This window comes from Sorex fumeus, unplaced genomic scaffold (assembly GCF_029834395.1).
Source record: "Sorex fumeus unplaced genomic scaffold, SorFum_2.1 ptg000030l, whole genome shotgun sequence".
In the NCBI taxonomy this organism is placed as follows: Eukaryota; Metazoa; Chordata; class Mammalia; order Eulipotyphla; family Soricidae; genus Sorex; species Sorex fumeus.
In genome coordinates this window covers 298317-313631 of record NW_026606087.1, presented here as the reverse complement: position 1 = coordinate 313631, position 15315 = coordinate 298317, and the positions used below count along the sequence as shown (strand labels likewise).

At 47.1% G+C, this 15315-nt stretch overlaps 1 protein-coding gene and 1 non-coding gene across 4 annotated transcripts in view; one reads left to right on the top strand and one right to left on the bottom strand.

Annotated features, from left to right (window-relative positions):
* Positions 1 to 3498: 3498 nt before the first annotated feature.
* LOC130025589 (U6 spliceosomal RNA) lies at positions 3499 to 3605 on the bottom strand. The gene has a single exon (XR_008792725.1). It is a non-coding gene; the product is annotated as a U6 spliceosomal RNA (small nuclear RNA).
* Positions 3606 to 9753: 6148 nt separating this feature from the next.
* NUCB2 (nucleobindin 2) overlaps positions 9754 to 15315 on the top strand; it is a 50892-nt gene continuing 45330 nt past the window's right edge. For 2 of the 3 annotated variants that reach the window (XM_056115940.1, XM_056115942.1), the window contains exon 1: positions 9754 to 9871. The gene's annotated coding sequence lies outside the window, so the exon portion shown is untranslated. The remainder of the gene's footprint in view (positions 9872 to 15315) is intronic. The other variant, XM_056115941.1, reaches the window with a different exon arrangement.

Genomic DNA, 15315 nt, shown 5'->3' with positions numbered 1-15315 from the left:
GAACTTTGCAGCCCTTTCTCCCCTCTCTGTGAAGTAGAATTTTGCACGAAGGAGACGGTGGTCCGATCCCATTCGAAATTTTGGGACAACAGCGACATCAGTCAGGCAAAACCGTTGATTGAATATGATGTGGTCTATTTCATTGTGGAAGCGTCCACCGGGAGACTCCCATGTCCATCGTTTAGATTCTGCCTTCTGGAACTATGAGTTACCATGAATGGTCTTGGTTGACATGATGAACTCAGACAGTCTCTCACCCTGTTCGTTCCATTCTAGGCCATGGGTCCCGATGTGAAGTTCTTCAGCTGATCTTCTCGGTCCTATCTTAGCATTAAAATCACCCACAATGATCTTGTAGAAGGTGTGGTCTTCTTTATAGAACTTCTCTAGCTCCATGTAGAACTTCTCGATTTCTCTTTCATCATAATGAGATGTTGGTGCGGTAGACAACGAAGAAAGAAACTGCAGGCAGTGAGCCACATCTATTCAAATGTAAACGTCCGATTCGGGTTGTTAGGCATTCGAATGAATCAATGCTCTTGGCCAAGTTTGTGTTGACAAGGACACCGACGCCTCCAACACCTCTTTTATCGCATGTTCCGAGGAACAATTCTTCTCCAGTGTCGAAAACGGCATGGTGAGATTCATGCCTTCTTGTCTCGGTCAGACCAATGATGTCGTACTTGATCATTCACGCTTGTACCATCAGGTCCTCGATGGATGCATCTGATGCTAGCCTACGTGCATTGAAAGTACAGATGATCATTTTTGTCTTCCTTCGTTGTGGCAGCCTAGGTCGGCCTTGAGATTTTGTCGGCCTCTCCTTTCTCATCCTTCTCAGTGCTGCCATGTCGGTGAAGCCTTCAGGGTCAGGTGAATGAGACCAGTTGTAGTTACTGGTTTTGGCATATCAAATACACAACGGATAGCTTGCCAGGCTCTTCCGTGCGGGTGGAATACTCTCAGTAGCTTGCCAGTCTTTCCGAGAGGGATAGAGGCTTTTGGGGTGACCTCTAATCACCCTTGTAGGTGTTACCATATTTATTTAGATAAGAATTATATATTTATGATGGGGTTTTGGACCATACCTAATGGTACTCAGGAGTTAATTCTGCTCAGGAATGGCTCCTGGTGGGGATCAGGGAACCATATGTGGTGCCAGCAGTTGAACCCTGTACTATCTCTCAGCCCCTCCAGACTTATTTTTGTCACAGGAAAATAGACCCTACTGCCCTGAAGTCACGATACCTCTTCCTAGCATGATTCTGAGTATGGACTGCATCCCTGCTGTGAACAGAACTTAGAGGCTTCCTACTGAGAATTTGAAACTAAACTAGAACATTTGACTGCAGAAGAAAATAATCTGATTACTTCATCTAGGAAGAAGATTCCAGATCTCCTACTCCTGGACTTAGCATATATTAACATTTTTGTTTTGTTTTGTTTTTGAGGTAACATCTCAGCAGTGCTCAGAGCTTCCTCCTGGCTCTGCACTCAAAGATCATCACTGGTGGTGCTCAGGGGACCAGATGGGATGCCAGGGATTGAACCTGGTCTGGCAGCATGCAAGACAAGTATATGTACAACCTGCTGTACTATCAATCATTCTGCTCCCTTAAAAATTTGTTTTTTTCTTGTGTGTGCAAGCCAAGTGTTCTACTGCTGTACAGCATCCCTGACCTTCCCCTGAAATTCTCTTTTGCTTGTTTCTGAACAATACCTGTTGGTGCTCAGGGGTCATTCCCAGCTCAGCCCTTGGGTTGGGGGTGCTCAGAGGACCATGTGTTAAACAACCTGGATAAACAACTCAGTCTGGGGCTCCTATATGCTCAGTCTGTTGAGTGCTCTCTTCCCAGTTCCCAAATAATTTTACTTTACAGTGCTAGGGACGGAATTCAAGGCTCCATCGTGTGATTATCAAGGTGCTTTACCACTGGGCTATATTACTGGAATACCCCTTGAATTTTCTTTGGTGGTGGTGGTGGTGGTGGTGAGATCACACCCAGGGGTGCTCAGGGGTTGCTCTCAGCAGAGACCTGATCGTCTCAGGGGTCAAATCTTGGCCTCCTCCTGCATACAAAGCATGTGTCCCACCTGCTCAGTTACCTCTCTGGCCCATACCCCTGGAACTTTGATCCCCCTCAGTCTGATGTTGTGATCCTCTCAATAAATTCTTTCCCCCCATTTTGAGTTAGCTGGAATTACTGTCTGCTGATTTATTCTGTATCATTTATTGGTTTTTGGTACTACACCGAACTGTGCTCAGGGCTTACTCCTGACTCTGTCCTCAGCTATCAGTCCTGGTGGACTTGGGTGCCAGGTGGACATGATGGGGAAGAGGCATATAGGTGTTGTGGATTGAACTTAGGTCAGTCACATGCAAAGCAAACACCTTACCCACTGTGACCAGCTCCAGTGTCTGCTGCTTTAAATGAGTAGTTGGCACCTAGAGAAAATCTTATTTCTTGATAGCTCTGTAGCACTGTCCTCCCATTGTTCATGAATTGCTTGAGCGGGCACCAGTGACATCTCCATTGTGAGACTGGTTGTTACTGTTTTTGGCATATCAATTACTCTATGGGGAGCTTTGCCAGGCTTTGCCGTGAGGGCGGGATACTCTTGGTAGCTTGCCGAGCTCTCTGAGGGGGGCAGAGGAATCAAACCCGGGTCGGCTGCGTGCAAACCAAATGCCCTACCCGCTGTGCTATTGCTCTGGAAATTTAAAAAAAAATTTTTTTTAACTTTCCCTTCCCCTCTCCTCCTTCCCTTCACTGTGATGACTGAGGATTGCACACACTTCTGGTTGGTACCTGCAAAGTTAGGTGTGATGCTGGCTGGAATTTGCGATGCACACCCAGTCATGGTGCTCCCAAATGTTTGCAGTCATTTCACTGGGGACAAGCCTGCCCAGGTGCCCCCTGGAGGTTGCACTTTTCATTGGCGCATGCAAGTTATGACTGTGTTACTCGTGTTGCTCACCAGGGGTCGCTGTACAAATCACGTATGTGCCGCGCCCCCACCCCCCACCCCTCCACCCCTTATATATTTGCTGGTCGTGATACTCACTCGACAATGCACGGGGATTACTCCTGGCTCGTGTGCTCAGGAATTACTCCTGGAGGTGCTGGAGTATGGCAAGGCAAATGCCCTCCTCGCTGTACTATTGCTCCAGCCCCATCTCTCAACTTTTTTTTAAATTAAATTATTTATTTTTTAATTTTTTATTTCGAATACCCATCCCTCCACCAGCGCCCATTTCCCACCACCACGGATCCCAGTATCCCTCCCTCCCCCCCATACCCTCCATCCCACCCAGCCTCTGTGGCAGGGCATTCCCCTCTGTTCTCTCTTTCCTTTTGAGTGTTGTGGTTTGCAAAAGAGTTAAGCCTGCTTTTCAGGGAGAAACGTTGGATGATTTACTTTCCATTGATCACTTTGTATATATAAGGAGATGTCGCGCGGCCGCGTAAACATAAGCGGCCGGGGGGGTTTAGAAAAAAAAATATGGAACGCTTCACGAATTTGTGTGTCATCCTCGCGAAGGGGCCATGCTAATCTTCTCTGTATCGTTCCAATTTTAGTATATGTGCTGCCGAAGCGAGCACCATCTCTCAACTTTTTAAGTGGCAGTGCTATGCTTGGGGTAGCAACCCTTTGTGGCATTCACACACACCTTGTTATAGCATGGCCAGAAATTGCTCAAGCTGCTGGGGGTGGCAGACAGCAACGCTGTCAAGACCATTCCTGATGCATGTGGACAACAGAGATTAGGGGGTGAGGCTGGGGGACACACTCTATGGCACTCAGGGACTATTCCTGGCTCTACCGTACTCAGTAACTATTTTTGGCAGTCCTCAGGGAACCATGTGTGTTGCCAGGAGTCAAGATTGGGTCAGTTGCATGCAAGGCTGACCAGTTTTTTTTGTTTTTGTTTTTTACTTTACTTTTTGTTCAATCTCTCCATCCCCCAACACTGAGGATTTTAATTTGTGTTCATACACTTGTGAGGCAAGCACTCTGAGTCATTGTGTTATTCTTCTGGGCCTGGATATATTTTTTGTTAGAACTGGGGTGGGTGTTATTGGCATTTAGGTCTGAGAGATGCCACTAACATCCTATAACGCCTAACAATCACCCACAACATAACGTGGTTGACTCAAAATGCCAACAGAGCTGTTGAGAAACACTGCATTAAAACTAGTTTTTTTTGGAGGCTGGAGAAATAGTACAGAGGGTAGATCACTTTCCTTGCACATGGTCAACCCAGACTCGATTCCTAGCATTCTATAAGGTCCCCTGAGCCCACCAGAAGTGATCCCTGAGCATAAGCCAGGAGTAACTCCTAAATATTGCTATATATGGTCCCCATATATAGCAAAATAAATAAATAAAATAAATAAATAAATATTTTTAAAAAATAAATCTAGCTACTTTATTTCTTGTGGTTTTTGGGCCACATCTGGAGGTGCTCAGGGGCTACTCCTGACTCTGTAAACAGGGGTCTCTCCTGGTAGTGCTTGGGGGATCATGTAACAATGAGGAAAATTGGGCTTCTTGTAGGGCTAGAGTGATAGTACTTCAGGTAGGACATTTGCCTTACATGCAGCTGACCCGGGTTCGATCCCCGGCATCTCATATGGTACCCCATGCACCATCAGGTGTAATCCTAGAGCCAGGAACAACACCTCAGCATCGCTGGGTATGAACCCCGCCCCCCAAAAAACAGAAAGAAATTTGGATTTCTTGATCCAAAGAATGTGCTCAGCATTTTGGGTCTACATTTAGTAGCTCTATGGCTGCTAAAACAAGTTTCCTTTTTTTTTTTCATTTTTTATAATTTTATTTATTGAATCACCATGAGAGCAGTTACAAAATTTCGGGTAACTGCTTAGCAGTTTCGGGTCTAAGTCTCGGTCATACAATAAAACACCCGTACCTTCACCAGTGTCCATTCTCCACCCCCAACAACCCCAGTACACCCCCATCCCACACCCTCTCCCTACCTGTGGGGCAGATGATTTCCACATTACTCTCTCTCTACTTTGATCACATTCAATATTTTGACACCAGACCCACCATTATTATTTGAGATTTTACCCCAACACTCAGATCTGCTGAAAAGGCAGCAGTAGACAATTTGTTTTCTATTGCTGGTTATGAATAACATATGATGTCACGTGGCTGCAGTAGTGGCCGCGTGATTTTGAAATTCATAAGTTTTAACACTTAAATCTGGAGGGATTTCTGCTAAAACCTGCTGGGTTCCGAGATTTGCTCCCGAGTCTCCGGGATCATGGCCATTAAGCAGCTTGATCAGGAGCCAGAAAGGCCATTCGTGGGCAATGACTTGGGGTCTTGTTGGGGTGGGGAGGACAGGACTGGCTCCACCCCCTCTCATGAGGCCCAAAATGTCTCGTCACTGCGAGCCCAAACCTGACTGTCCAATGGCCTCTGGAGGATGACGGCCACCGAGCCACCAGGGGAAAGCAGGCAGAGGAACAACACCCTTTCCGCCATGGGGTGGCCTGGCGACAGCAACCTACTGCGTGGTCCGGACACATTTCTGCCAAAAGCTGCTGGGTTTTGAGATTTGTTTCTGAGTCTCTGGGATCATGGCTGTTAAGCAGCTTGATCAGGAGCCAGAGGGGCTGTTCGTGGCCGATGACTTGAGGTCTCGTTGGGGTGGGGAGGACAGGACCGACTCCACCCCCATCCTGTGAGGCCCTGCATGTCTCGTCACTGCGGGCCCAAACCTGATTGTCTAGTGGCCTCTGGAGGATGGCGGCCACCAGGCCGCCAGAGGGAACAGGCCAAGGCACAAAACCTATTCCCACCTGGGTTGGCCCAGCACTGGTAACTTACTGCAGGGACCGGATGCATTTCTGCCAAAAGCCGCTGGGTTTCGAGATTTGTTTCTGAGTCTCTGAGATCATGGCTATTAAGCAGTTCAATCAGGAACCAGAGAGGCCATGCCTCCAATTATATAGCTGAGCCGGAGGTGGTTTGTGAGTGTGTTTCCCACATACCTAACTATGGCCATCTACTTTCTTGGTAAACTTTGCCCAAGTTTTTGGGGTCTGGCCAAAGGCACAGCAACAATTTTGGGGTATCTGGAAGTCTGAAGGCACCATCAGGCTGCTGATGCACTTGCCTCACAGGTACAGATTGACCTGCTGGCGGCACCATACCCCCTTAAAAACAAGTTTCTTAACTGAAACAAAGAGATTTTTAACAAAGCTGAGTTAGGGCCACTTGCTGAAATGTGTGGAAAGGACATCTGAGGAACAAGGAGAATGATCTTAGAGGGTTAAGAGTCATAGCCCAGGAGAGCAGTGCTGGTGGACAGCTGAGCAGTGGGCAGAGTCTGTCTGAGATGGGGAGACTGTGCATTAATTCCAACAGTCAAATGTATTTCCACCTGCCCTTTCCTTTTTCCTGTTGTTATTGTGCTGACCAGGGGTGGCATGCATGCTTGGGCATGATGCCTGCACCCTCAGCTACGGTGCTGGCTGGGGGCTTCACTCCTGGCTGAGGTGCTTGAACTGCATTAGTTGGGGTGCTTGAACACCTCTGACCGAGCATCAGACACGTCATTCTCCAATGTGGCACCAGAGATCCCAGACAGCACAGCTCCTGAGCAAGACCTCCTTGATGGTAGTGGGAATGGGGGGAGAGTGTTCAGAGATAACAGGCTGAGTGCTGGGGAAGTGGAGAAAAGACATAAGGTCTACTGAGCATTCCTTCTTTAGTACTACACACATATCATCCATTTTGAGGGGGACTCCCATGTGTTGCTCAAGAAGCCCTCCTGACTATTCTCAGCCAACCAGGTCACTGGCCCAATGCAAGAGCCTGAGGTTGTGGTGCTGCTCGAGCTTTGTGGTGCCATAATTACCCAGATCACCCCAGCGGTTCTCGGGGCCTCCATCCCAGGCTGCACCCTGCAAGGCTGAGGATCTCGTGGAGTTGGACATCAGCCTCGCGCAAGGCATATGCTTGACAACTCTTCTATCTCCCAGCCCTCACATTTCACTGTTTTGTTTGTTTGTTTGTTGGCAGGGGTACAGCCTGCAGAGCTCAGTACTTACTCCTGGCTGGCTCTGTGCTCAGGAATCCCTCATAGTGGTACTGGGGACCCTTTGTGGTTCCAGAGATTGAACCAGAGTAGGCTGTGAGCAAGACCAGCACCTAACCCCCTGTACTCTCTCTCCAGCCTGATGAAACTTTTACAGGGGCCACTCATGGTGGTGCTTGGTCAGTGCCCATAATAATCTGTGCTGCTTGGGGACCACCAGGGCTATACCCAGCAGTGTCGGGAACCAAACTCAGGGCCTTGAGTGAACTTTAGTAAGCTCCCAGGCTCCATAAACATTAAAATCTTTTTAGTAAGTTTAGTATTATGATCTTGGGTTATAGATGGAGAAACTGAGACCAATATTTTAGCAAACATTAATATAGTGCTTCCCATATACGAGGCTCTGCTCTACCTGTTTTACAACTATAATCTCACACTGCTCCAATGGGAGCTAGTGTTGCCTTCACATTTGCAATGAGGAAGCTATGCTAGTGAGCAAAGGCATCCAGGCAGGCTTGGGACCAGTTCTCACGCCAAAGCCTTGCTTTTCTGCTGGTACAATACCTTAATATGTTCTTCAGTTTTCCTCCCACTCAGGATATTCCTCAGTGTTAAACTTCTTATATCTCTGGTTTCTTTTTTTTTGGGGGGGGGATAGGGTCCACAACTATAGGTGCTCAGGGACTATTTGGTTCTGTGCTCACCTGGTGGTGCTCATGGAACCATATGTGGTGCTGGGAACTGGAAGCAGGGTGATAGCAGACACAGCCAACTGCTTTACCTCCTGTACTTTCCTGCTGGCCCTCATGTTTTGGTTTTTAACTACTTAGTCAAATTTTCTTGTAAACCCTTCAGGCCAAAGGAGGTTTATTATTAACATTCCTATTTTTCTCTACTATAAAACTATCTTTAGTATAGGAGATATGGTTGCCTGCTTTATATGCATATAACATTCTGAAATATTTAATTCAGCTCCTTCTCCTAATCTTGTATCTTGCTATTTAATCTGTTTGCCCTGTCTTCCTTGCTTTGTTTTTCCTTCACTTCAGAATGTTGCTGGGAATAATGCCAACATCTCAGTCACCAGGCTAGTGTTCATTATCCATTTGTTGTATTGTTAGACTAATGCAATCTTCTCAGTTTCCATTCTCCTCTTCCATTGGATTACTAAAACTTAGGGAGATTATTACCAAATATTTCAGGGTCTCTCCTTATAGTCTCTACCCCAATTTAGTGCCTGGATGAGGAACTGCGTGTTTGGCCCTGTTTTAGGTAATAGCTAATGAAAAGGTGGAAGCTATTCCTGCCTTTAATGTATTTTTAGGGCTGGAACCATTATACAGTGGATAGGGTTTTGCTTTTCATATGGCCAACTCTGATTTGACCCTGAGCACCATCAGATGTGGTGCACACAAACACTCTCTGTGTGTATTCCTAATGCTAACTAGCACTGGGGATGTAACAATGTCACCCTGTCTGACACTAACACTGGTTACTAATGATACATTCATAACCAGCACCCAAATATTTCTCACATATTTTACAAATTGAAATTTGACATTCTTACCTCTTGAACATCCTTTCTCTAGTTCTCTTATTCTTCAGTCTATCTCTTAACTACACATAATTATTGTCCTTATATTTGCTTTTAAACCTTCAGGAGACTTTGGATATGGCAAGAAAGATAAGCTCAAGATCTTGAATGAAAGGGAATGGGTAAGAGTCACTTCCTGAACAGTAAAAAGGAGCTTAACTGAGAATGCAACAGTTTAAAGTAAGTAGAAGAGAGGTGTTTAAAAGATGAGCCACAGATATGTACTAGAGTTTAGGGGCTTGCCCTGCACAGAGACGACCCTGGCTCTATCCATAAACCACATATGACGCCTGAGGGCAGAGCCAGGAGTAAGTCTTGAGCACAGGAGGAGGGTGTTCCCCCCACCCAGCAAACAAACAACCCCCCCAAAAGCGATGAACGAGAGAAAATAGTGCTGGCTGGTCTTAGAATTGATGCCCGAATTATAGCGCTGAATTAACTTGAATCCTCGTCAGCAACATTTACTGAGCACTTCTTATGTGCCAATCACTTTTCTATTAATGTGTTAGAGTGGTGATACTTGTCAGATTCGACTTTGCAATCCGTCTCGAGGCTGCCCAAAGAGCCACATTTCACCTTCTAGTCTCCCCATCTTTCCAACGTATGGTTGGGGGTTCGGTTTCTGAGAGAGAAGAGTGGAGACAAAAGGGGCATGTGAGCAGAGGGGTGGGAGAGAAGATAAGGCGAACTAACTCCCCCTCACCCCCCCGCCCCGCCACGTCCCAGTGGCCCAGCGCCCAGCCCAAACCCAGGTTGTTCTAGCACGACCCTCCCCCATAGAGGAAGTCTGGGGCCAAATCCACGGTGGGCGACAATGGGTTTGAGACACCCCGGAATCTAAGCGGTCTGGGCGTTACACCACCTCTCCTAACCCCAAGTCTTGCTCCACCGGCCTCTCCAGGAAAGCTAGAGAAAGGAAGGGGCGCGGCTTCCCCGCCCGCGACGCAGAGCGCCACGTCCCCCTTGGCTCAGCCTCCTGCAGCTCGCAACGCCCTGCCCTTCTGTCCTACCAATCAGCACCCGTCTCTCACCAATCAGCGCCCGGTCCTACGCCCCGCGGCCAATTAGCGGCGGCCTGGGGGCGGGGGCCGTCGCCATGGCAGCGAGAAGGCGGGCGCGCGCGGGCCCGGACAGGAGAGAAGTCGGAGCGGTGCGCGCTGGGTGCATTCAGCAGGCGGAGCCCCGCGCGCTAGGTGAGGCAGGTGGGTGCGCATCTGCGCGGCGGAAGGCGGGTGCGGGCGGCTTCTGAGATTAGGCTCAGGTCCCTTGCCTGCCCTGCCGGGCTAGGGCGGAGGGCTGGGGCCGCACTAGTGGGTGGGGGAGACGTATGTGCGATAGGGGGGCTTCCAGCCCGAACATGAGGACTGGGGTTGCTTCCTGGGCTCCACGCGCAGGGGGCACCCGGGCTGGCTTTGGGGATCCATGGGGGGCGGGGAGGGGGCTGGCAGCTTCTGGGCTTGGAGCAGGCGGGGGTGGGGAGAGGACCGAGAGCCGGCGGGGTGCCAAAGCGGCTTTGGGGAGGTTGATGGGTGAAGGAGGTGCCCTGGAGTGAGAGTGGGGAACCCCACTATTCCTGAGCGGGTACTCACGCCTTCCCCGCGCGCCCCTACCGGAGCTAGGCCGGCGAGCCCTGCTCATCTGCCGCTCCCCTTCCACCCACAGCCCCTGACACTTAGGAGAGGAGAAAGTTGGGGTATTGTTTTCTTTCCTTCAGTGGCTGGACCGTTTAGGGGTGAGCCCTTTCAGTTTCAGGATCCGAGAAAGATGGTTTGTGCCTGCCTGGTTTGTGGTAACGCAGCGAGGAAATGTGCTTACCGCTATGGATGATGCTCTCCGTAATCTTGATTGGCAATCATCTTACAGGAGGGTTGTGGGCACTAAAATTGTAGGCACTAATCAATGACATCGATAATGGGCGCTCCTACGGGATAGCAACAGCACGATCGATACCCAGTGGCCTTTTGTTTGGGGATAGGTGGTGAATCTCGATAGACACACCGAATTAATTTTGTGTTATTTAGAATTATTTAAATGACTACTTTCTAAGCACTCTTTTGCTGATGGAGGTATGCAAAAGACGTTTGGAGTCTAAAGTAGGAGCAGAGTCAAGCATGGGGTTTTAAACTGTATCGCACATAATCCCTAATGTAGATAATCTCGTTTTATGAGAATCGAATACTCTATATTTGGCACGGCAGAAGATTAAAATATTTCTAAGTAACTCAAATTCTTGAAAGGGAAAATTAAAAGAGAAGTTTATGTTTGGGCCAGAGAGATAGTACAGGGACCAAGGCTCTGACCTTGTGGGCAATTGACCCGGGTTCCAATGTCCAGCACCAACATATGGTCTCTCAAACACTGCAGGGATCACTTGTGAGCACAGAGCTAGGAATAATCCTTGAACAACATAGGGTGTGTCCCCCTGCCGCCCCCACCCCAGAAAAAAAAGCCCTCAAAATAAATAAATTTTTGTTTAACACAGGGAGTTAGATTGCAGACTTAAAAAATCCTATTCCTGGGTCCCTGGGACAGTTCAAGTGGCCTAGGGTGGGCTCCGCAGGAATCTCCTGAGTGCCACTCCTCCTACCCCAACACCTCCAGGTACAGCCCTAATGGTCCCTTCAGCACCCTACCTTTGCCTTCCTGCGCCCCACCCAGAGTGGCCCTGAGCCTCAGGGCACTGCCCGTGTGCCCATAAAATAAAGCGTGCACACACAAAACAGGCTTCGAACAATTCTAAACAATTTATTCAAGAAAAAGTGTGAATGATTCTCCATCAAAAATTATAAAATGAAGCATGATGTGGTTAAAAAAATGGATTAGAATTTAATGGTTAGGTCCTAATCCTGACCAAATGATTCCAGAAAGTACATTAATTTCCCATGCGTTATAACCTATTAGAAACATATGGTGTGAAACAAACCACCCGAGATCATTTCTTGTGCCCAGATTCTCCAACTTAAAACATTGAAAGCAACCTAATGGAAATTGAAATTGCAGTTGCCTGATTTTATTTTTGGCAGAACTTTGTGACATATCGTGTTTTCATTATCTGACAAATAGTGTGTGCAAATAATGAAACTGATTTTGATAGATTTGTTTATTGAGCGATATAGGTCAACAACAATATCTTCTTTTCATAAATCTATTATCAAGGATATTGTAACTAAATTTTAACACAGGTGGTATAATGTTTTCCTTAATTGGTGTTGCATTCTATAGATATGAATATCAGAGGCATTAAATCTATACTTTTTTGGGGGGTTGTTTTGGTTTTTGAGCTACACATGGTGCTTCGGGCTTATTCTTGGCTCTGGGCTTACTCCTGGCTCTGTGCTCAGGGATCGCTTCTGGTGGGGCTTCAGGGACCATCTGCAGTGTCAGGAATGGAACCTGGGTGGGCCGTGTGCAAGGAAAGACCTTTATACACTGTACTATTTCTCCAGCCCCAGCTGATGGCGTTTTTTGTTTGTGTGCCTGTTTTCAGGGCAGGGGATTGAACCTAGGTCTCAAAGAGATTGAGCCCTCAACAGGACCATATCCCAAGGCCCTATCTATACTCATGTTTTTTAGAGGGAATGATTACAGTCCAAATAAGTTTGTCATACAGCTAAGTTTTTATTTTGCACCCCACTTTCCCATGGACTCTCATTTTCAAAGGGAAAAGTGGATTTGAGCGCTGGTTACCTGTAGCCCTTGTTGCTGCTGCTGCAAAACTCTGAAGCCATTATTTTCCACATCACTCATTTTCAGTTACAATGATGATATTGACAGTACGAGGAGGAAGCCTCCCAGCTTTCCTGACTCAGTGTCTTAGAAAAAGAGACCTGGCTCTCTCACATATTCCCTGTTTTAATGTCACGAGGAGGAGATTGTTACTGGTTTTTTTTTTTTGTTTTTGGTTGTTTTCCTTGGCCTGCCGCTGCTCCAGGAGGTTGGCTGAGGCAATGGTCAGAGGAGAGAGCCTAGTGCAGTCTTAAAAAAAAAAAAAAGATGAAGGTTGAATTCTCGCAGATGCATTTAAAAGTTCTAAACCTCTTGAGTACTTACAGAACATATTTTCATTACTTGAAGAAACAGGGATTTGATTTTCAAGACAGGCGTTTATGTCAAGGAGCATTTACTATTGCCGTGCTCTGTGCTGGTTACATTGGTCACGGTCCTCCCCTTATTCATCGATTTGCTCGAGCAGGCCCAGTAACGTCTCCATCATGAGACTTGTTGTTACTGTGTTTGGCATATTGAATACATCACGGTAGCTTGCCAGGCTCCGCCGTGCGGGCGAGATACTCTCGTTACCTTGCCAGGCTCTCCGAGAGGGGTGGAGGAATCGAACTTGGGTCAGCCATGTTGGCCGCTTATAAGGCAAATGCCCTACCACTGTGCTTATTTATATTTGTCTTTAATCAAAAGATGTATAAAGAAGTGTTAATTAGGTCCTGGTTGGTGGCAAAATTTTGCCTTCCAAACATGAGGCTGAGTTCAGTCCCAGGTGCTGCCACTTGCTTCAATTTCAGTCCTGACAGCTGGGCTGTTTGCATTTCACCCCAGGTGAGCATACTAAAAAGCTGTGTGAGTACTACAGACAGGATAAAACCCCTGATAAGCATGTGTGCAAGCTCTGCCAGTAGAGCATTCGAGGGGCCAGAGAGATAGTACAGTCGGTAAGGTCCTTGCTTTGCATAAGATCCATCCTGAGTTGGATCTCTGGCACCTATATCGTCCCCTGAGCCTGGCCGGGAGTGATTCCTGATGCAAAGCCAGGAGTAACCCCTGAGCACCATGAGTGAGACTCCCAAACAAAACCAAAAAGAGTTTGAGCCCCTGAAAGCACATATACAATAGGGGGAAGGGAAGAGGACTTAAAAAAAAAGTTTTGAGTTCAGTCTTAAAGATAAGAAATTGAAGATCCAGAGAGGCAAGCCGGTTGCCAGCAAATGAGAGCACTTAGTGTTGAAACTACTGTTTATTTTTGACTGCGTTAATAAAAAGCCGTAGCCACAGTCATAATAAAATCCTTTCCAATATATTACTTGTAACTGTTGAATCTCCTCCTTCAATTTTATGTTTAAAACACTTTAGGAAGAAATAAAATATATGTGCTCTTTTTGTTATTGTTTTTGGGCCACCCTGGTGGTGCGCAGGGCTAACTCCTGGCTCTATACTCAGGGATCAGTCCCGGCCAGGCTCAGGGGACCACCTGGGTGCCAGAGATCCAACTTGGGACAGCAGGACTTGGGGGGGCCAAACGTGGTCGACCATAAGCAAGGCAAGTGCCCCGCCAGCTGAACCATCTTTTGGCCCAGAAATACATATAATATTTTCTTTCCTCTCTCCCGTCACACTACTTGAAATAATTGATGATATTTTCTGATGAGTTTGCATGTGATCTAACTGTCTTGTATTAAGTAGTGGGATTTCAAAAAAGAACTTGAGATGATTTTGCTTTATAATTGAGATTGGTTTTTGAAACTACGGCTATGGGTTAGTTAATTTTATTCAACGTTCCACTTTTATTGCTGTTGCGGTCACCAGGGGTTGAACACGCACCTTCTGTGGTGCTTTGACAGATTTATTTGTGATCGCCAGGGGCTGTCCATCCTGCTGTGGCACTTGCGTACTGGACCCAAGTGTACACTGAGGACAGCCTTCCTTTGGTTTGGGGGCTTGCACATGTGCTTGCTTTAGTTGTGTGGTCGTGAGGACTTGCACTCCACATGGTAATTGCATATCTTTAGTGGTGCATGTGTGGTGGCACTGCCCGCCCTTTGTTGTGCTTCTTATACACACCTGGCTACAGTGTAACTGAACATTCCTGAGACTCTAGGGGTCAGAGTTGGCAGAATAGCCAGCATGGTGCTGGATACGTGTTGGTCCTGGAGTGGTTGACCATCAACTTATAAGGAAGATGTCTTAAGACACCGAGCTGTTCCTCTGGGCCCCACAGTTAACTTGGGTTTGGTTTTGCTTTGAGAACTCTGGTGTGTTTATAATTAGAGAATAAAACATTGGTTAATATATTTCTCTCGTGGATACTTCAAAGGTTACACTGATCAGCACTATAGAACCGGGGAACGGCGCCTGTCTTGCCACCCTATCTCACCCCACCCTCCTGCACCCTCAGTGACAAGAGTCTCTTGGAGGGTTGGGAGCTGCCCAGCTCTGAGGGACGAAGGGTTGCAAGATGAGTGGGTGAGGAAATGGCTGCTGGCCTGTTTCCAGTGCCTCTGAAGATCTGGAGGTGCCTCTGGGGAGTCGAGCAGGCTTGTTAAGAAAACCCCATGCAGAGAAATGAGTCAGAAAAAGAGGGACAGACAGAGAATGATTTGTACTGATTTGCAGGATATATATATATATATATATATATATATATAAAACAAAACAAAGCAAAGCCATGAGATAATACCCAAAGACAGTAGGAATGAGAGCCAGGAGGACTGGTCCAGGCTAGGAATCTTGCCACAAGGGTTGGGGTGGGGGTGGGGTGCAGGATAGAAAAGGGACCACGATGACAGTGGTGGTTGGAAGTGATCATTCTGGATAAGAACTGGTAATGAGAGGAAATAAAGTGATATACATGATATCCTCTCAGTATTGCAAACCACAGTGCCTAAAAGAAAAAAAGGAAAGAGAAAAGAGTGCCATA